The sequence below is a fragment of the Dryobates pubescens genome, chromosome 17 (assembly GCF_014839835.1).
Source record: "Dryobates pubescens isolate bDryPub1 chromosome 17, bDryPub1.pri, whole genome shotgun sequence".
NCBI lineage: Eukaryota > Metazoa > Chordata > Aves > Piciformes > Picidae > Dryobates > Dryobates pubescens.
In genome coordinates, this window is record NC_071628.1 from 21,916,043 (window position 1) to 21,937,746 (window position 21,704).

Genomic DNA, 21,704 nt, shown 5'->3' on the forward strand with positions numbered 1-21,704 from the left:
CAACATTCGGGGGGGTCAGGTCACAGCACTGAACATAGTAGGGCTGTGTCCACCTGCCTGCTGCTTGATGAGGAGGATGTGAAGCCCTGTCTCAGAGCTGCAGCTCATCGTGCCCTCCATGCTTGCATCCCCAGGCTGAGCACCAGCTAGGCCACGCTTTGCCCAGGTAGTGCTAGGGGTGCCTGGGGGATCCCACTGCTTCTTACAAGGGGAGAGGACTTTCTGCCAGCCATTGCCAGCAGCACAGTGGTGTTTTGTCCCTGCTGGAGCACTCCTGGTGCTGTGGACAGCTGTCCATGTAGGCAGGGATGCTGCAGTTCCCTTGCTGCTTGGGCACACCCCAGGGCCCTGGTATCCAGCAGCCCATGCAGAGCCCACACTGCTCCCCACCTGCCCTAAAGGACTCTGATGGTGATTTTCTAGACCTGACCACTGGGAGCCAAAGTTGCCAGCAAGTGTATCTGAGGGAATTTAGCTTCCAGGCTTGCAGGAGACCTTGTCTGGAAAAAAACTGAAATTCCATACATTTCTAGAGACCCATTTGCACAGCCTGAGCCAGAGAACAGGCATGGGGCTGAAGCAGGGAGGTGTTCTGGCTGCCCTGGCACTAGTTCCATCATGCCTGTCACCAGGGTGTCTGGTCAGAAGGCACTGATCTGCTTTTGCTCTGTCCTGCTACTTGGGTTTGGGGGCTCTGGAAGAATCCTGCACTGTCTCCAAGAGGAAGAAGGTTAAAGTGGTTAAGTGGGGTTAAAGTGGTCCCCAGGCAGGGCTGTGCTGACCCGTGCATTCCCTGAGAGTGAGGTGTGGCAGTGCCACCCTGCTCCGCCACCAGAGCCACCTGCAGCTGTCAGATATGGCACAGGTACAGAAAGCACCAGCACAAAATTGTATTAAAAGCAGCAAGTCAGGACCACAGAGGGGAAGAGTGAAACTGAGGGACAGAGAGCAACAAAGAGATGTCTCAAGTCCAGCTTGGAAAATATGAGAAGCACCATCAGACCAGCTCGGCCCCATCCCAGTTGGTTTGTCTCGACCCCTAGAAGGCACAGGACAACGTGAAGGCCACAGCCAAACATTCCTATGGGGCCTTTCCACGGAAGAAACAGGGGTGGTCCAACAGCCTGGGGACTTCAGCACAGCCCAACAGTCTTTGGCTGTGCTAGGATCGCAAAACATCCCTGCAGACACTGGCCATAGGGGCACTAGAAGTTTCCATCCCCAAAGCAACAGGGGCTCCCCATCCTTCCCAGCTGCCACCAGGACACTTCACTGGCCAGCAGCTTCCTGGTCCACCCAGGCTTGGTGGCATCTCTGAGGTGGATGAGCCCAGATTTGCATGCTTGATTTGTAGAGCACTTAAGGAGTCTTCAGGGATCAAAGTCACTACAAGATGATTAAAAGCAGGTGACAGGAACCTGGAGCGCCGACAGGGGAAGGAATGGATTTGCTTTTCTTCCAGCAGTGTGCCAATCTAGAGGAACCAACCTGAAACATCTGTGCTCACGGGGAGTGGGGAGATTCTTTGCTCGGTTCAGCTTTCTATTCATCTTCAAACAAAACATTCCCTGCTTCTTTTTCCTCAGTGGGTTTCAGGAGCTTTGATTTGTTAGTTTCTCATCTCTAACCCATCTTTCCTTTAGAACTTTGAAACCAAATCTTTTTTTTTTTCCCCTTTCTTTTCTTTTTTCGTTTTTTTTTAAGTCTTTTGCTTTTGTTTCACCTTTTAAAAGAGCCAAAGGAAAATGCTTCTCTGTGAGCTTCCCCTCCCATCAGTGTTTAGCCAGCATTTTTAGGGAGCTAAATAAATTTGAAACCACAAACAGCAACACCCAAACCTAGACCTGAAGCTGAAGGCAGGTGCTGGGCTCTGCCTGCACCACAGATCCTGCTCCATGCACCCCAAGCAGTGGCCAGGAGCAGTGCCTGGGAGAGGCAGGGATGCACCAAAGCTCCAGAGGAAATGCTGAAACCAAGCAGCAGGATAGGTGCAGAGACTGCAGTTTGAACCTTGTTGCAAGGACTGACAATAATAACCCAAGCAATGGTTCACCAGACAGCAGAGAGGTGGAAGAGAGGTTCTCCATGATCCTGGGCAGCTAGTAACACTGGCTGCATGAAAGAGCCACTTAATTGACTCCAGTTATCCTTTGTTAATGCTGTAATTAACAGAGCTAATTCAACACACAGAGATTTCAGAAAAATACTAATATTCAGGTCCCACAAGGTATTGGCAGCACACTACAGTGCCCCAGAAACCAAAGGGAAGAATTGGGTCTGTCACTGTTAAAAAGAAGCTTTAAAAAACCAGGAGAGTGCAAATGATTTTTCTTTCTGTGGAACATCTGAGGCTGTACTAGCACAGGTGATACTGTGATACTGTGATACTGTGACTTTCCCAGCCCAGGACCTGCCACCCAGACCCATACAGGCCCCAGATCCACCACCTCTGCTGCTCAAAACCCTCCCAAGGTAGAAGCCTGTTGCTGCGGCTCCAAGTCCCTCGTTAGCCAGTTTGCCCAGCACTCTGTGGCCCTGCTGCCTGCCACACAGTTCATTATCCACACTGATTTTTGTTTTAATCTTCAGTGCTTTGTGAACTGGAGAATATTTTATATTTCTTTCAGTCCCTGGGTGATTAAAGCAGATGGATGGAGCAGAAGGAAAGCATCTCAGAGCGGCCAGCATCTCAGCAATTTTCATGGCTGGTAAAGATCAGGGGAAAACAGCCTCCAAAGAATGAACTCTCTTTGTCTCCTTTGCTGAAATGCACAGAATGTTTCTATTGCAGCTCAATCAGGGGTGAGAGAGCCGGGGCTGGGTTTCAGCATTGCTTTTCAGGGCTGTGTGTCAGAGCTGGACAACACTTCTTACTTGTTTCTTTTGAATTAAGGATAAACACAAAGCACTTTATAAAACAGCTTTAAAGAGGCGGGGGGGGGGAGGAAAAAAAATGCAGGAAGAGATGTGTTTAGGGCATGGAGGGGAACCATGCCTCCTCTGCTTCCAAGACCAGGACCCCCACGAGAACCTTTGTGATGGGCATCATGCTTTGGCATGCAGCAGGAAGGAGGAGGGGTTATTCAGCACTCCCAGTCTGGGCACATCACCTGTCCCAGACACTTCCCTCCCCACTGGGCTCCACGTTTCCCCCACTGCCATGGGCCCTGACTGGCAGGTGCCTGACTTTCCCCTTCTGCTGCTAAGGCAGGAGCAGAGTTATGAGCACCCTGCAGAAGGGACATTTATACCTGCCAGCTCCCCTACATTACTTATCAATCCCTGTGCCCACTCAGCTCCTCTACCCCAACCATCAGAGGCATGGAGAGTAGCACAAAATACCATGCTTGAGACAGACACCTTTGCCTAGGCAGGCTGAGGGTGACCAGAGGAGAGGGGTTGGGCTGGCCCCTCACCTCCCTGCACCCCACAGCCCCCCCCAGATCTCTGCCTGCAGCCCCTGGCTGTGCTGCTAGGCTTGCTGCCTTCCCCCATTTCTATCAGGCCTTATCACAGTTAATTTTACTCCTTCTCTCGCTAACTGCCCTCCCTCTCTTATCTCTGCTTCAGAGTCAATTTTTTACTCTCTCCTTTTTTTCTTCCTTATCACTCCCTCTCCTTTTTTTTTTTCATATTTTTAAAATACTTTCTGCCTCCTGTGCTTCTGCCTTGCTCTCCTGCTATTTCTCTCTGTCAAATGCTCTTCTCTGCCTGCTGCATCTGTGCTGCCCACAGCACACACATTTCTCCCCCATACCTCACCTAGCAGAGTCTCATCGGGCTCCTGCCACAGCAAGGAGAGAAACATTTGGCCTTTGACTCTCCTTCTCCTTTCTCACTTCCCTCTCTCCCCCTATGCTTCTGCTTTGTCCCTGTTTTCCCACCTCCCCACAAGTTCCCCAGCCTTGGCTGGCCAGTTGGCCATGAGACAGGGAATGGATTTTGCAGTGCTGCTGCTGCTACCAGATTTTTGCAGAACACAGAAGAGGAGAAAAGGCTTTGAGGTGTGTAGGCTCAACACCCCAGAGAAGGAGGCTAGGGGACCATCCCTGCTCCCCTTCTGCCCATCCCCACCATGGCTACATGCAGTTCCTCCAGGTAAAAACAGGCTGATTGCTTTCCTCTTTTTTTTTCTCCCCCCAGGGTCCACATTTGCATGCTTATGATAGATTTACTGTGATTCCATCAGTTCATGATTAAAACCCATAAATTTTACTAGGCCTTTTTTCTTATTTTCCATAATCTGCAAGATTCAAGGCAATCAAATTTTAACTGGAAAGCATGGGATGTGCAGTTAGGTCCTGGTGTAATGGGGAACAGTTCATTTCTCTATCCACCCCCATAACTGGTGGTACTAAAGAAATATTGCCATGTGAAAGAGATTTTTTTTCCTCAATTCCCCTTAAAACAACAACCTTACTTGAGCAAAGGGTCAGAGGAACAGTACAAACCTCAACTGAAATACAGTGCCCCCATCACTGCAGCTTGGTCCCATCCTGAGCTTTCCAAGCAGTTGCCTGGTAGCCTCAGGTGGGTGCTGAGTGATCTGGCAGGACCCAGCCTGGGCTGAGCAGGGTGGCAGCTGTGGGTCCCCGTCAGCTGCTCAGTCACAGCTCCCCCATCCCCAGGCAGTGGGTAGCTCCTCCAGAGATTTCATCATGTGCCTGTTACGATCCAGGTAATAAGACATTTCATTCAAATGAGCAAATTTATTCCAGTGGCACTTTAATAACAAAATCAATAAAACTACACTTCCCAGCAGGGCTTTATCATATGCTAAAACTACAGCATATTGCCTGGATATACTAAATTCTCTCCCTGAAATAAAGTGCAAAGTTGAGAAGACAGATGACACCATTTGCAGCTCTAGTAGGATAATGCCCTAATAAATCCAGGGCCACCTGGGCACTTCAGAGTTGTCACACTGCACTTGGTGGCCACTGGGAACTTCCTAATGACAGCAGGAGAAGGAATAAGACCTTTCTGCCCCTCAGGCTCAAGGGGTAGACGTAGGGAGCATGGGCTCAAGAGCACAGCCCCATGTCAGAGCCACAAGGCATCCACGTACAGAGAGAAGCCAGAATGAAGGGAGCATGATGGAGCTGTGTACCCCTGCAGGTTACCTTCACCATGGTGGCTCTATCCCAAAGAACCAGCTCTGATCTGCCAGGAAGCTGAGTATACACCTTAGGGATCAGCTGCTCCATGTGGCAGGGACAGGCTGGTCAATCCCAGCAGAGCTCCTCAGTGTCATCACTAAGCTAGAAAAGAGATGGGACAGTCAGGAAACACTCCAGCCCTGCAAGCCCAAGAGCCAGCAGCATCCCGGGGAGGCAGCCACCCAAAGAAGTGCCCATGGCAAAGGGTAGCAGCTGCACCCCTCTGTGCAGGCTTCCACATCCTGAGCCCTGCAATGGGCTCTGCCACCACTCTCCCACCACCCATCTCTCTTAAGAGTTCCCTCCCCACCTCCCCAGCCCCCTCAATTACCGCCTGCTGTTTCAGCGCTGTGCCTTCTATCGTTACACTCCAGCTCCTCGCTTGACAAGAGATTCTGGCTCTTCCTTCCTCCATCATCCTTCCCAAACCATCATCCATCAGCTCCCCAAACCCTGCCCTGCTCCCAGCCATTCCTGTCTGCCAGTCAACCATCTCCCACCAGCTCTCTGCTCCTCCTCGTCCCTCCAGCTTGCGCTTCCCAAGCCTATCAGTGTTCCCCAGCCCTGAGAGCTGCAAAACTAATTAGCTCACTACAAAGACTGAGGAATAATTAGGGACTCCACTGAAAGCACAAAACTAGGGCATCTCGCCTTAAATAAACACAAGGAAGAGTCTCTCTGCTCTGCTGATGGCCTGCAATTGCTTCAAGCAGATGATTACACGACTTGCCATCCCTTGGCTCCCACTCTGGGCATGCTTACCAGGGCTGCCTCTGCTTCCATCTCACTCCTCAGAACAGTGGATTTGTGTCCCTGCCCCTAAAGCCAGCTCCTCCCCAGAGCTCCACAGTTATCCATGCACAGAAGCAAGCAGGCAGCTTTTCCAGAGATGCTGGGGCCGCTGGTTTGGGTGCTGCCTTCTCAGTGGTCCATAGTGTCCAGCTCTCTCAGTGAGAGAGCATGGAAAAGAGCTGGCAAGAAAAACATTTGCAAAACCTCTTTCTCAGTTGACTCTGCTGGGTAGAAGAGATCATAGAATCTTAGAATGCATTGGGTTGGAAGGGACCCTCTAAGGTCATCTTGTCCAGCCCCCCCTGCAGTGAGCAAGGACATCTCCAGATGCTAAAGAAGCCCTTCCGCTGGCCAGCTCCACCATGGTGGGAATCTGTCCTGCCCTGTATTGGAGTCCCTAAAGATACAGGACAAGGAGGATCTGAGGGCTGCACAGGTCTTTCCTCATGCACATACCATCTTTGACACCCCACAGATGGGCATACCGAAGTCCCTTGGTGACATGCAGGGGTTCCCTGCAAAGCTGTGTTGTCTCTCCCTGAGGAAACATCTATTCCTCCTGCCTCCTCAAGGAGATGGAGTGGAGAGAGCCCAGCATGAGGCATCATTGACCTTCACCACTCACTCCTCTCTCAGGCACTGCAAACAGTCGCTCCTCCAGCCATTGTCTGCCTGAAGTGCTCCACACAGTTTTGTCACTTACTAATGATGTTTAATAACAATCTGACACTCAGGCCCTGCATCTCCCTTGGAGACCTGAGGCAGCCATGCCAGAAGCCTGACCAGCCACTGGTGCAGGAGTAGTGTTTGCTGCCTCCTGTCGAAGGTGGGACAGGGTGTGGGGATGGAAGCATTGTCCTAATCTCTTCAGAAGAGCCTCTCCCACTCCTACTCCCTCTGAACCTGGCTAAGCATCCCCTCCTGTCTTCAGGCCACCTTACCTGTCCTCAGCCCATCCTTCCTGTCCTCACCCATGGTGAGCCTGTAACTGTTGCTAAGGACAAGTTAAGGCACAGGAGTGTACAGAACAACCCTAATAAGCCTCTTGTGCAGTCCTCCCCAGCCTCAGGCAGCCCAAGGTCAGAGAGCTTGTGGGCCACACAATGCCTCTTCACTATCTTCTTATGAGACCCTAACAGGTCTTTCTTCCTTGAAGTGGTCTGATTGCATTTTTGAAGCTCCTCAGGTGCTGCAGCAGTGGATGCCACCCTTAGATCCTGCTATGTGTTCACCACCAGCCCCTGCTGGGTGCCACCATCATGGTGCATTTGCTCAGTGCATCATGCACTGTGGATATGAAATCTGCACCACAAATGCAGTCCTGCTCCTTTTCCACATTACAAAGCGTGAAAGGGGCTGCAGAGAGCAGGAGAAGCCAGGCAGGAGAGGCAGAGCTGCCTGCTACAGCTCTACCTGCACCAGCAAATGGACTGGAGCAGCTGCTCTCTTCTCCTGGGTGGCTGCTTAAAGGGACAATGACAAGGTCTATTAGGCCCAACCCTGAACCTGTCTTTTCTTTCTCTTTTCTTTTTCCTGGGGCTCACAAGTGTTGACAATTCAAACAGCTGAGAATCCAGGACAAAAAACAAGAGTGAGGGCTTCAAATGCCATCATCTAATGACTCTGCCCAGGCAGAGGCAGTTCAGCATCACCTTTTCCACTGCAGGTCATCTACCCGTTGTGACCAGCTCCAGAAACCGTGGGAGAAGAGACTGAAAGCTTTTAATTTCCCATGCTTCTCCCTCTTTGTGTGACCTGAGAGCACTCACTGTGTCTACCCACAGGACAGAAACCCTTTGTGGCAGAACCATTTTAGGGATAGAACCTCCACCTGTGCCATCCCACATCAGGCTGAGAACAGAGGCAGGGCCAGGCTGTTTAGCCTAGAGCAAACCTCCTTAGTTCTGCATCAGGAACCAGAGAGCAGAAGTGTCCCTGGGCATTGCTCCAGACTGGCAAAGGGCTGCCACCCTGCAGAAGGAGGCAGGAGTAGATGGGGAATGGGCTGCGAGTTCTCTATCCCTCTCCACAAGCCTCTTTGCTCCTGAAGCAAGCCTGCCAAATGTCTCCACATCCTGGAGACTTAGGACCCAGCACCCCGAGTTGTCACTAGGCTGTGTTGTCAGGACCCCAGTGGCAGCATGGAGCCTGGGAGTATTTTCCAAAAGCAGAAATGTGATGAGGAGGAGAGACACAAAATTAGCTCAGATAAAGAATCTTGCCCAGTGGCAAGAGAGTAACAGTTCTGGAATCTTCAGAGGAGAAAGAGAAATGTCTTGAAAGACTTGGGGTGGGTTGGGGTCTGTGCAGGACCAGGAGGTTCCTTCTGGCAGCAGGCCCTCACAGCTGGATGCCTAAGGCAGCAAACAGATGTGTCTTCATCCTGCAGTGCAAGTGGAGCTGTTGGTGTCTTTCAAATACACAGAGAATCACTTAGAAGATCTCTGCCTCAGAACTATCTTTTTGATAAAACTAATCACAGGCTTAAATTGCAGATAAATCCCCCACAGTAAAAGAACAGTTGGAAAGGGAGGAAAGGAGTAGTGCAGCACTGCTCATCTTCTCCGCTTCTCCCTAAGCAGGCACCTTGGGCTGTTTAACTGCAGAGCTTAGGAAGCTTCATTCTGGCAACTCTCCTGTCTTTCAAACGTGGCTTCCACAAGCGTTTCCCCTGCTTTCTTCACCAGCCACGCTGCTGTTGGCTGCGTCACTGCCACAGCCCCCGTGTCTCCAGCTGACACGTGGCAGCAGGCACGTGGAAAGCTGCACGAACACACAACGGCGCAGACCCAGTGCTTGAAAGATTGAGTCCAGAAGCATCTACATCAAGGATGAGGGAGGTTCTCCTCCCCCTCTGCTCTGTCCTAGTGAGACCTCACCTGGAATATTGCATCCAGTTCGGGGCTCCCCAGCTCAGTGGGGACAATGGTCTATTTGAGAGAGTCCAACAGAGAGCTACCAGGATGATGAAGGGACTGGAACACTGCCTTGTGAGGAGACGCTGAGAGACCTGGGGCTGTTTAGTCTGGAGAGGAGAAGACTGAGAGGGGATCTAATATATGTCCCTAAACATCTGAGGGCTGGGTGTCAGGAAGGAAGGGACAGGGAGCCTCTGCTCACTGTGCCCTGTGATAGGACAAGGGGCAATGGATGGAAACTACAGCACCTCAACTTGATGAAGAACTTCTTTACTGTAAGGGTCACAGAGCACTAGAACAGACTCCCCAGAGAGGTGGTGGAGTCTCCTTCTCTGGACACTTTCGAGTCCTGTCTGGATGTGTTCCTGTGTGACCTGCACTAGATTCTATGGTCCTGCTCTGGCAGCGGGGTTGGACTTGAGGATCTCCAGAGGTCACTTCCAACCCCACCAAGGATCTGGACTATAACAGCTCCACAAAGAAGAGGAGCTGCAAAAAAACCACCAAAAAAAAAACCCAAACAAAAAATCAAATCAAAACAAACCAAATAAAAAAAAACCCAAAACAACAACAACAAAACAGAGCTGCAAGTGGATGAGGTTTGTGCCAGCACAGCTCTGGTCCTCCCGGTCCATATGCTGCCAGCCTGGAGGACAGAGTGGCTGCTGTGGGGCTTGCAGGAGTGATTCACCTCTAGGTGCTTTAGAGCACCACAAAATCCAGGCTGATGCTGGCTTTCTTTGCTCTGCAGGGAACAATGGCTTTGATCAAGAGAAGATTGCTGAGTTAATTGTAATGATATTCTAATAAAGCTGGGGAGATTAATTATGGCTCTTTATCAGAGCTGGCCCTCTGCCAAGGGTTTGCAAAATTGTTTTCCTCTGTTTCTTGTCATTTGAATTTAGGAGAAGAAAGGAGGAAGTTGGGTGCCTGTTTTTCCTCCAGCAATCAGGAACGTGGCCTCGTGTCCTGCTCACGCTCACAGCTTGGCACATTTATAGAGGGGAGCGGGAGGGTGCAGACAGAGAAAGCAAATGGAGAGTGACAGAGCAAACCAATTAGACATGATGCAGCACAATTACACTCCTAGTCAATAAATGAGTTGGTGCAGAGAGGCACAAAGGACTGAGGCAATGGCGAGAGGACCACAGCCATCGCTCAACGGAGGGTAGAGCCAAGGCACGTGACACTGTCACGGGCTGGGGGAGACAAGACACACAGTGCCCATCATGAGGGCTCCCAGCAGCAGTGCTAACGTGATGTAGAGGATCTTTGTGGCCTTCATTCCTGCTCATACCACACCAGCACAGGAAAACAAGTGTCCAGCAAGCAGCCAGAGCCCTGCTAAGTGGCCTTGGGGAATGTGAGACTCAAAGCTTCCTATTTCACTTGACAAATAGCTGTTCATTCCAGGCAAGATTTAGCAGTGCCCAGGCAGGTGAGAGACAGACCCGCTGAGGAATGATCCAGGCTAGAAGGCAAACAGATCAATCAGGTAGAGCTGCCTGCTCATCAACAAGGGAGAAGTCCTTCCTACAGCTGGATGACATGGGAAGGTGGAAGAGGCTACAAGTCAAACCAGGGAAGGAAATGCGCTCCTCACAAAAACCACAAAGAAAGCTGAGGATTAAAACAACGCCACTTGCTTTTAAGCAGGCAGCAGAGCAGTGCTGGGAAACTTCCAACCAACAGGTCAGGGCTTGCTGCTCTAAGGTGGAAAAGTGCCACCATCTAACCCATGGCCTTCAGCTCTCCAAGGGGCTCCCGAGGCATTTTCCTGAACAGCCCCACAAAGATGATACATCGCGGCTGCTCATGAACCAAGAAGACAGGGTGGGACTCTAGGTTCAAACTCCGAGCATGATTCCTGCCAAACAGAGCCTGGCTGGGTTTTATGCAGCTGAGGGACACGCCACAGGATTCCAGCTCTTCCTGCAGTGGTGGAATTGGCATGAAGCACAGAGCTTTCTGCTGACCCCTTCCCCTCCCAAGCTCATGCCATAGCCTCTCACAGGAAAGGCCGCCCACACTAGGGTGGCACAAAGCCACGCTGGTGCTTACCAACCTGCCATGCTTTGGACAGGGCATCACTAAAATCAGGAGACCTTATACCAGTCTTACAGCACCTGAAGCACAGGAGAGCTAGAGAGGGACTTTTTATAAGGGCCTGTGGTGATAGGATAAGGGGCAATGGTTTGAAACTTGAACAGGGGAGATTTGGATTGGACATTACTATGAGCGTGGTGAGACACTGGAACAGGTTGCCCAAAGAAGTTGTTCATGCTTCATCCCTGGAAGTGTTTAAGACCAGGCTGGATGGGACCTTAAGCAACCTGTTCTAGTGGGAGGTGTCCCTGCCCAAGGCAGGGAGTTGGAACAAGATGATCTTTAAGGTCCCTTCCAACTCAAGCCACTCTAGGATGATGACTGTATGAAAAGGAGAGGGCTGGCACAGCAAGCCCAAACATACTCATTCCAGGCTGAAAACTTGGCAAGAGGAGGCAGGGTGCACCAGCCTCCACATCCAGCATAGCTGCCCACAAGCCCAAACTGCCACCCAACCGAGTGCTTTTCACCCGCTGAAGGACCAGACCTCTCTCAGCTAAACCAGAGGACTTACAGCAAGGTCACAGGAGAGTAGGAGTAGGGTCTGTGTTTTGAACCACCACCCTGATAACAATCTAGATGGTTTTCAGGGTTGTCAATGACCCATAAAACTATCTCACGTCTGAAACGTTTGCTTCAACTGAGAGGAAAAATTGCTGATCTAAATACTTTTCTCCTGGAACATGACAGAAACAATTATTCATTTAGGCTTTTGTAAAGACTATTGAGTTTGGCAAAATGATGCTCCAGGGATAAAATCACTGGGGGGGGGGGGGGGGGGAGTTTCAAAACCATTTGAAAGCCCTGTGTTTTTTTAGAAAAGAAAGCTCCAGTTTCCCAGTTTAGAACAAAACCTTACACTGAGTCTGAGCTTATCTTAAATACACAAAAGAAACCAAACCAAAAAATAAGATCATTATTACCAAGTATATGCATTTTACAGAGACGTTGTATACTGTTACCAAGATCTACACTGAAGAGTAAAGTGCTGCAGAACTGTATTCAGCACTTTCCATCCCACAAATATTTGTCCTTTTATATGGATTCTGGGTGACCAAAGCACTTTGGCAGCTTAAGATGCTCTCAGAGAAGAAAACCTCATTCCTAGCTGCCTCAAGACCTTATCCCTGCCTGTATCGGTCCCTCTCAGGGTGCTCAGGACTGCTGGGTGGCACAGACTGGTGCCAGGAGCGTGCCTGGTGGCAGCCCCTGCTCTGGCACACACTACCCAAGAGGCCCTGTAAATAAAATGGTAGGCATTGGCTCCCGTGTTCATTTCACAGGCGGCTGCTCTGCTGACAGCTCTCGCACGCTGCTACCGTGTCTTGTCAGCTTTATACTCTCAGGCCAACGCTGGCTCACCAGCTCCGATGTATATACATAAAAATAAATGGCTCAGAAACCCCTATAAAGTGACAGATAACATAATGGGACCTGGCTTCAGAAAATAAGCTTGTTTATGGAACCTCTGTGCCTCCAAATTTGATTTATGTTGTGTGGCTGTCTCCGGGCGAGGGTTTGGGGAGGAGGCCTTGCTGGCTTCCCACAGGCAGCGGGGGGAAGGCTGCTGGTTCACATCAGCCTTTAGGGCTACTGCCCTAAGACTGGCAACACTAGTGTCAGAGTTCCCACAGGACTCAGTGAATGTGATCTTCCTCCAATGCCTGCAGGATTTCAATCTGTTTTTTCCAGCAGCTGCCCCAGCCAGGTCCACTACCTGCCCTACATACCTGCCTCAGGGAAGCTCTCCCCATCCCCTCTAACCCTCCTCCTATCCTGGGGCTTTTTGGGCTTCTCCACACTATCTGCAAAGAGCTTAGGGCTTCAGCGCCCAACAGAGCATATGAAGTAAAACCAGACAGTGCCTAAAGGAAACCATGTGAGCTTCAAAGAGGAGAGCTCCTGATGGCACAAGCAGGCTCTCCTGGTAGCCCTTCTGCTTGGGGCTGCAGATGGTCCTTACTCAATCTCTTGCTAGAAGAGCTTCCTTGCAAACACGGCTAATCCTTCATTTGATGTTTGCTCCCTTGGATATCACTGTTCACAGCAAGCACTGCAATTTGTGTTTATTCTTGCCAAGCCGTGTTTATTCTTGAGCCGCTTTGATTGTTACAGTGAAGGCTGGGATGGCTCTTTCAGTCAAAGTGCCTGTTTCCAGGGGGCTAATAATGAGAGACTGTCAATCTGGAGACACAAGGGAAAGAATCACAGCTTCTCCTCTCATAGAAAACAATCAGCAGCTGCCAGACCCCACGCTTCGTGCTCCTCATTCTTTGATATATGGCTTGAAGACCCTTCGCCCCTTGGACGTGCCAACGGGACGCCGGCCCCAACACCTTTCCCACAGAGCCAGCAGGAAGGCTCTCAGGAAAAGCCTCACAGCCACAATATGTAAATACCATGAGACATGGGTGTTTGAACAGCCCTGTGACACCCACAGGATGGGTGCCTGCTGCAGAGTCTGCATGATGGAGCTGGGCTGCAGAGACAGACACATCAGAGCTCCTGCCCCAGTGAAGCTCTTTAGAGCAATCCACTGGTCCAGAGTTGGAGCTGCAAATGGTGGGTCACAGTAGCTTGCTGCAGTTTCCTACTCCATGATCGATGCCCCCAGCAGCTCCTGTCCTGAGCCTAGGATCCTATGGGCAAAACAAATCACTGGCTAATGGCTGCCAAGCACGAACCACCCCTTGAGAAGAAGAACTGCCCCTGCAAGATGCAGGGCCACAAACACAGACCTGCTGCAGCAGAGCAGGAGGACCTCAGGGTCCGATAGCAACCACGTGGCTCCCCGTCCCTTGTTCCAATCTCCAGCTCTTCATCCCATTCAGATTTTAATCAAGCCTTACATCGTGCTGCCATTTGTCTGGGGCTGAGCAATAAGGAGGGCTGTGGAGGAGGCTTCCCCTCAAATTAAATAATTAAAATGTTTTTCTCCGGCGAAATAATTTTAATTTTTTTGCCCCCAGCAGACCAGTGACAATAAATATTTAATCCTCCTCTTGCTTCACTGCATCCAGCGTGTTGCCATTTCAGAGATCATTTTATTGTGTGTATTTTTCTTCTTTTAATTACAGTCACCCAGCATCAAGCCACTTCAATAAATAATCAAAGGCAGGGGAGAGGCAGAGCAGGCGTGACTCTTCAGGAGCCATGCCCTGTGCTGGTGGCAGGGGAGGGATGCAGGGCAGGTGTGCAGCCCATACTGGCAGCCCCAGTTCCTGCTCGGGGATGACACCTGACCCCCACCCTGACGCTGCCCTTCTGGCTGCAGCCAGCTCTGTTGGGTCACTGGAATATCACCCCAGGAAGGGATGCAGTGCTTGCCAGCTCCAGTGCAAAGGTCCATCCTGCCAACATCCTCTCTGGCAGGGGCCCGCAGCAAATGCCAGGGGGTGGGTGTAGAATCTGGCCAAGCGTGCTCTGATACCTTCCTCCCCAGGACAATCCTCCAGCCGCTGGCAATCTACAGCTGAAGGATTTCCTGAGTCAGGCATCTTAGCTCTGCTTTAAAAGCCCTCAATGGAATATTTTTTTTTCTTCCAGGAATTTCTCTAATGACAAGGATAGCCCAAGTGCTTGTTAACTATTCTCTGCCCAAACCAGCCACTGATTTCCATCACGAGCAGGTAAAGAAACCTTCTGTGCCAGCAGCCATAGGTGGGTTGTGGGCAATGCTGGGTGCAACAAGGGTGGGGACGTTATGTTGTGTGGGAATGGATGTCAGAAACTGCCACACACACTGCTGGAAGCTGGAAACATAGAAGCTCCAGTCCTTCACTCTATGGCTGGATCCTGCTGCTCCCACAGCCACTGGGCTCCCACAACCCCAGCAGCCTGGCAAGGAGGGGGTTACCACCTCCCACAGCCACCACTGCAGCCAGCCTGATGAATGGTATTAGCAAAAATGAATAGAAATACTACATGAAGCTAATAAGATCTGAGGGGAGCCTCTTAGAAAAGTTGATTTCCAAATTGGACTGACTTCAACATCACATAAATAAAAATGAATGCTTATAAAAGATGGTGGAAAAATCCATAAGGGCAAATGAAGGCATTGATGCGTTCTTCATCTCCCTCCTACACTCAAGGTGCAGAGTAGGGCCTCCATGTGCTGCCTGGGGTCAGCATCACCCTACCCCTGCTCCAGGTTAGCCCAAGCAGGTAGTATCCAGGGCTGGACTTGGTCTGCAATGGCAGATGCTGTCCTGGAGTGCACCTCAGCCACCATCGAGGTTCAGAGCTGGGGAAGCTCCCCTGTGTCAGCTGCCTGCACCCTTTGCTTTAGGCATGATAGAGTAAGAAGGGGCAGGTGCTCAACCTGTTCCCCAGCAGCACTGAGCTGTACAAACCCCGTGGAAAGCAAGCCTCTGGGTGCCAGAGAAGGTCCCTCTCTGCTACCAAGACATTTCCTTTCACTAAACATGGAAGAAGCATAACGTCCCCACCTAGTCTGCCAAATTCGGCATGACTCCGCTACTGCTTCCATTAAGGACAGACACACATCACACACACAGACAGCCAAGAGGATCTCATGAGCTTGTACTTCTCTAGTCAGTTGCTGCTAAAAAAGGTGCTGCCCCAAAGATCTTCAACCAAAGCAGTAGAGGAGAAGAAGCAGATGGAGAAAACCAGGCTGCTGTCTGACAGAAAGGTGGTTCCTACACTTGCAACCAAGTCATGATCACCAACAGAGGTGACAGATGCTGGTGAAGGAGAGGTGAAGGACAGGAAGACATTTCTTGCATGGTGCATTTAGGAGTTCCTCCTCTCCAAGCAGGAAGCACTGGGGCAGAAGGCAGAGAGCTGGGAGACACAGCAGGTGCTTGCAAAGGCTGTCACCAGGGGCTGAGTGACAGTGAGAAACCGTGTGTGGAGACGGACCTCGAGGTTTACAGGAAAGAAAGCTGTGAAAGGTCTGGAGAGCAGAGACAGGTAACTGCTGTTTGCCAGCAGGAACCAGCAGAAGCAAGTAAAGCATGGGTGACACGAGCAAAATGACAGGCGAGGAAAATGATCCTTGCAGCAGAGCTCTGAACAGGCAGGAGTGGGAGAAGATTGCATTTGTCAAGGCCAGAGAAAAGGATGTTGAAGGAATTGAGCCGTGAGATGATGACACTCCGGATGAGGGCTTCAGCTGTACCTTAGCAACCCGAGGCAAGGAAATGAGGCAGTGCTGAGCTGGCCCTGGGACTGGGGTAACCTTCAGCATCCACGTGGAGCTAGCGCACACACACTGAGGTGCAGGTCCTGGGAGCAGAGGAGGTGATGGCAGCCAAGCCTGGGCTCTGGGGGCTGTTTCTGAATCGGTCATCCGCTGGCAGGATGAAGAAGTTCTTCAGACAGAGGAGGCAAACAAAAAAGGTAGACAGAAAACATGGGAAGACGATTTGGGTTGCCAAGGGAGGACAGGTCTTCGTGAAGTCTGTGGGATGAGAGATCAGGAGGAGGGAAATGCTCTGACAGTGCAGAGCTGTTGCCAAGGAGAGCTTATCAGCATCAGGGAAAGCAGGGCACAGGGCCAGCCCTGTGCTGGAACCAGAGGAGCAGAGCCAGCCAGCACTCATTGGCAGTATGTTCACAAAAGTATGAGAATTGGGGGTATAAAAGGGGTGAGGGAGAGCTGGTGGGGGCTAAGGTAGAAAGGAAAAAAGCAGACATGTTTGGGAAGGGAAGACCAAAGCAGGAGGAGGCAGGAAACCATGGTGCAAGGAAAAATTCATTGCATCCCGCTGCAAGCTCAGCCAAGCCTCCTGCAGATCAGGCAGGTGAGAGGCACTGGGAGCAAAGCCCTAAACCAGTCGGCTTAGATATCCTGGTAACAGCAGCAGCTGCCCTTTAAAAAGGGACCCCTTTGGAAAACAAAGTGGAACAGCCTTAAATATCCATCTCCCCTACATAAATAACAGTCAGTAACTTTAACTTTGGCTTTACAAGCAAATATTTACAGGGCAAAAAGTCTACAAAAAATAAATCAAGCAACTTCTGGGCTGTTTGAGACAAAGAGCTCAGAGATGAGCTCCCCTCACCTAAAGTGAGCAAGGTCCCTGGAAAAGAGGGATGGGTCCAGGGACCTGGGCAACTAGCCAACACTGGGGGGCACATGCCTGTCTGAAAGCACAGCGAGCTGTTTGATACTTGCAAGATCTTTGCTGCCACATTCCAGCCCAGAGCTGGTTGTGTGCAGGACCTCTTGCTCACAGTGGGCTTTGCTGGCAGTCAGGGGAAAGGTCTGCTTCTACCAGGACATAACCTGGGGATGATGAAGGAGCCAGGGCCCAGCAGCTAGAGGTCTGTGCTCATCCATGAAAGCCAGGCTTGGTCAACATACCACCCACCTGTACCAGCAGGGTTCAGGTCATAAGGAGGGCAAATATCTCAGCCTCACATGTGTTGTACCCATTATGAGTGTTCCTGCCTCCAGCCCTCCCTGCCATCCTCCCTGGCACTGCTTGAACATATTTTTTGAGATGCATAGCTGCTAGATGACACCAACCCTGAGAAACCAATCCAAACAATGTAAGCCTGTCCCAGGAGAAGCCTGCCAGTCCCCTTCCCAGCCACCTCCCAGCAGCCAGGGGAGCACTGGGCACACAGCACTTGCAGTGTTTCTGGAATAATACCAGGCACAATTTTGGATCCATAAAGAAAAGCAAAGCCTCATGGCCCAATTCAGGAGTGACAAAGAACCAACAAACCCAGACCCATGTACTCATTCCTCCAAGGTTTTTGTGGCACTGAGATTCAGGCTCAGAGCTACTTTCTAGGAGTGAGGAATTCCCACTGTGTCCCTCCTCTGCACTCACCGCTCATTATCCCCAGCATGGAAATTTTTCCTACCGTTTTCAGGAGGCACTTTGAGAGCTGTTTTCAGCTGAAAACACTGTGCAGTGAATCCAGATTGGACTTGGTAGGCAGGGAGAACAGGAGCCTGCAAGTAGGAACAAAACCCCTGTGCAACACATACAGCATAAAGACACTTCCAGCCTTGAAGGGCTTAGCAGACCTTGCAAGCTTCCCCTGAGCTTTAATGGTCATGTTCTATCAAATCAGGCAGTGCAAAGAGACCTTGCTGGCAGTGTAGGGACCTTATTGCTCTCTACAGCTTACCTGATGTATTGAGGTGGGTGTTGGTTTCTTCTCCCTAGTATCAAGTGATAGGACAAGAGCAAAGTGGCCTCAGGTTGCACCAGGGAAGGTTTAGGTTGGATATTAGGAAAAATTCTTTCACTGAAAGAGTGAAGGCTGCCAAGGGAGGTGGTGAAGCCACTGTCCCTGGAAGTATTAAGAAACCATGTGGACATGGCACTTGGGGACATGGTTTAATGGCCATGGTGGTGTTAGATTGATAGTTGGACTCAATGATTCTAAGGTGTGAAACCTACATGCGAGTCAGTGCTGGGCCAGGGCCATGGTGTGTGGGAGGCCTGTACACAGGGGCAGCTCAGCAGCAGCACAGGACACAGCATGCATCCACTCACCTCCCTGCACCGTGTTAGAGCAGATCAAACACAAAACCCCACAAACAGGTTCTTCTACAATACTTCCATGGCTATTCCAGAAACAAAGGACAATTACAAGGGAAGAAGCCTCCCTCCACCCAGGGGACAGCAGATTGCTGCTTTCATCTTTGGGCTGTGTCACTAGCCACGTGCCAGGATCTGGCACAGCTGCAGCATGGCATGAGCGGCTCTGCCCATGGCACAGCTCATGGCCATGAGGTGCAGGAGAAGGACTTACAGGGACAGACACACAGCAGGGACAGACACACAGATGTCCAGGACTGGGACAAGGGCAAGGAAAATTGTTCACAGAAGCAATGGATTTACCTTCCCCCTCTCCACACTAAAACACAGGGTTTAGAATCACAGAATCCTTTCCATGGGAGAAGAACTTTAAGATCACCGAGTCCAACCGTCCTCCAACTCTACCAAGTCTGGTGCCAAACCATGTCCCTCAGCACCACGTCTTTGCCTCTTTGAAACACCTCCAGGGCAGCCTGTGCCAGTCTTTGAGAACCTTTTCAGTGAAGAAGTTTCTCCTAATGTCCAACCTAAACCTCCCCTGGTGCAACTCGAGGCCATTTTCTGTCGACCTGTTGTGTGTCAACTCAGAGACATCCAGGTCAAATGTAACAATTAACTTCAGAAGTGAAAATGAAGATTTCAGAACTGGTTTGTTTGTTTGTTTGTTTTTTCACCTGGACATTTCTCGAATGGAGCACTTTCCACCTAGGAAGCGAGCTGGCCTGCACAAACAAGAAGCAAAATGAAATGACCCCAAACAAATGAAATAGATTTTCATGGTTAGTTTCTCCCTCAGGGTATGTGAGGGAAAGGGATCACTGTCAGTCTCCCAAAGACATTTTTTAACTACTCTGCTACAGACATGACATTGAAAAACTGAGAGCTCTAATTGCAGCTCCAAGGTAGCCTTCCCTTCCTTCCCACAGAACCATCCTGAGAAGAAACTGTTTTCCTGCTGCTTCACCACGGGATCCAAGCTCTACCCACACCCAGAGATGACCATGTACCTAATATCCCAACAGCACAGCACGTTGTGGGGAAGAAGGTTTTTACAAGTCAGTACATGGGCATAAAAACCTTGCAGGATGGAAGGAAGAACAAGAAATAATGAATCCCCCTGCACTCACTGAGTCCAAACAAATAGACTGAAGTGGGAGCCTGATTTGCATTGGTTTGATTGAAGATGTAATTTGCTGCTGAATAAATGTGGTTGCGTCCAAATCAAATCTTTAGTCCCTCAGACTTTATAGCTCTTTCTTTCTTCCCTCAGGGTTTGCCAACCTTTAAGACTGACCAAGAATGATGTATCACAGAATGGAATGGCCTTAAATAAGAGAAGGGCAAGCTTAGAATAGATATAAGGAGAGACTTTCCATAAAGAAGGAGGAGATGTTTAAAAAATGCTCCAAGAAAAGGTGCAGCCACTAGGGATAATCACAGCCAGACCACATCCCACAGTGTCACCTCAGGATTATGGTGTCCCTCATGCACAGACCTGTGCCCTACATGCCACGGGGCTGGGGCTCTGTTTTCCCAGTAGCCTCCTGCTCAGAGTACTTTGTACGTACCAGAGCTCCCCTCAGTCCGTCCCACAGGTCTCCATCAATGTAGGCATAGCCTGGTGCCAACATTGCACTGTGCTGCCCACAAGATGGTACATATGCTAGGATGGGTGGGAGGCACACAGGTTTTGGTAAGCATCCATCACTAGGATGGGCCTCTGGTAGAAATTAGGATCCCAATTTAATGCTGTTAGAGAAGTACATTCCAAGCATTTTTCAGGACCTTAAGGAATTGGTTCTGCTGCTTCTCCCCCAATAAAGCTCGGTGAGATTCAGACCTTTCCTCCTTCACTTGCACCTCAACATCTCATCACAAATGCTACCCCCTTAAACATATTTCTCAAGCTATTGCTGACTGAGCTCCCTCACTTGTTCTCTGTTCTTTCCTTACAGCACCCTATTTATCACAGGGGGTTGGAAGGGACCTCTGGAGAGCCCTAGTCAAGCCCCCCTATTTATGAGATCCCTCCAAGGTCTCCACTGATTGCTCAGGGAGCCTTAGCCACAGCAGCTAGCAGAGCAGCAAGGATCCTGTCAGCCTCTCAGGCAGGCAGCAAAGGGGAACCAGGGCCCACCAAGAAAATATTTACCAAAGCAGAATGCGTCCTCAGTCCTCAGTATCTCCATTCCAGGGCACACCATGGTCCATCCCCTCCGTATGCCACCCTATCCACATGGCAGCTGTATGCAGCTGTCAGGCAGCATAGAGCTAAGTGAAGAAGACACAAGCCAGGGTGAGAGAAAGGAGAATAACAGCCACAAAGATGACAAATTGTGCGTTGTAGCCAGGGAGGAAGCTACTCGCACGTTACTGAGCAGCTCTTTGTTTTGCCTTTCCTTTGAAGCCCTGGGGACTCGCAGCCACGCTAGGAACATGCAAGCAGAGACACATGGGCATGAATTCTGCCCCTGCACAAGCTTCACTGCTCCAGCTGCAGCTTCCCAGCCCTGGGAAGAGCAAGGATGCTCACAGCCTCAATTTATGTGAGGGAAATCCATCACAAGGCATGAAAGCCTTTCATTCAGGACAATTTGTTGCAGGAGTTATAAAGTGAGGTGCTGGGAAGTCAATTGTTGGGCCAGGAGCACAGCAGATTGGCAAGGCGGAGAGGGCTGCCCCTCCACGAGGGATGGAAGCTCCCTAATAAACATTTATTGGGCAGATGAGGCTGCAAATAGCATGGGCACTCACTCCTGAGCTGGGCATGGGGGAAGAGAAGGGGGCAGGGGTAGACAGCCTCACATCCCCAAATGCCATTTGTAACCTGGAGTCATCACTCAGAATCAAGGACCATGGTGCAGGCAACACCAAGGCCAGAGGAAGGGAGAGCAAGGGAAATTGATTGTCCCATAAATCAATTGCTGGGCACTTGATTACAAAATAAACCAGCAGGGCAAAGGTCAAGTGCTTTATTATATCACCCAGCCCACAAGATTTATTTACCACTTGGGCCATCAGTCCCTCTTGCCATCTGTTACAGGGAGCTGTAGCTCTTGCTTCCCAGCTTCAGGCATGGCTTCTGTCTACTGAGACAACCAGGCACAGACCTTCAGGCAGGAGCACAAGGATTAGAGAAAAGCACCAGCAGTCAAGAGCAGGCAGGTCCAGGCATCAATCCTGTAGGACCTACATAACATCTG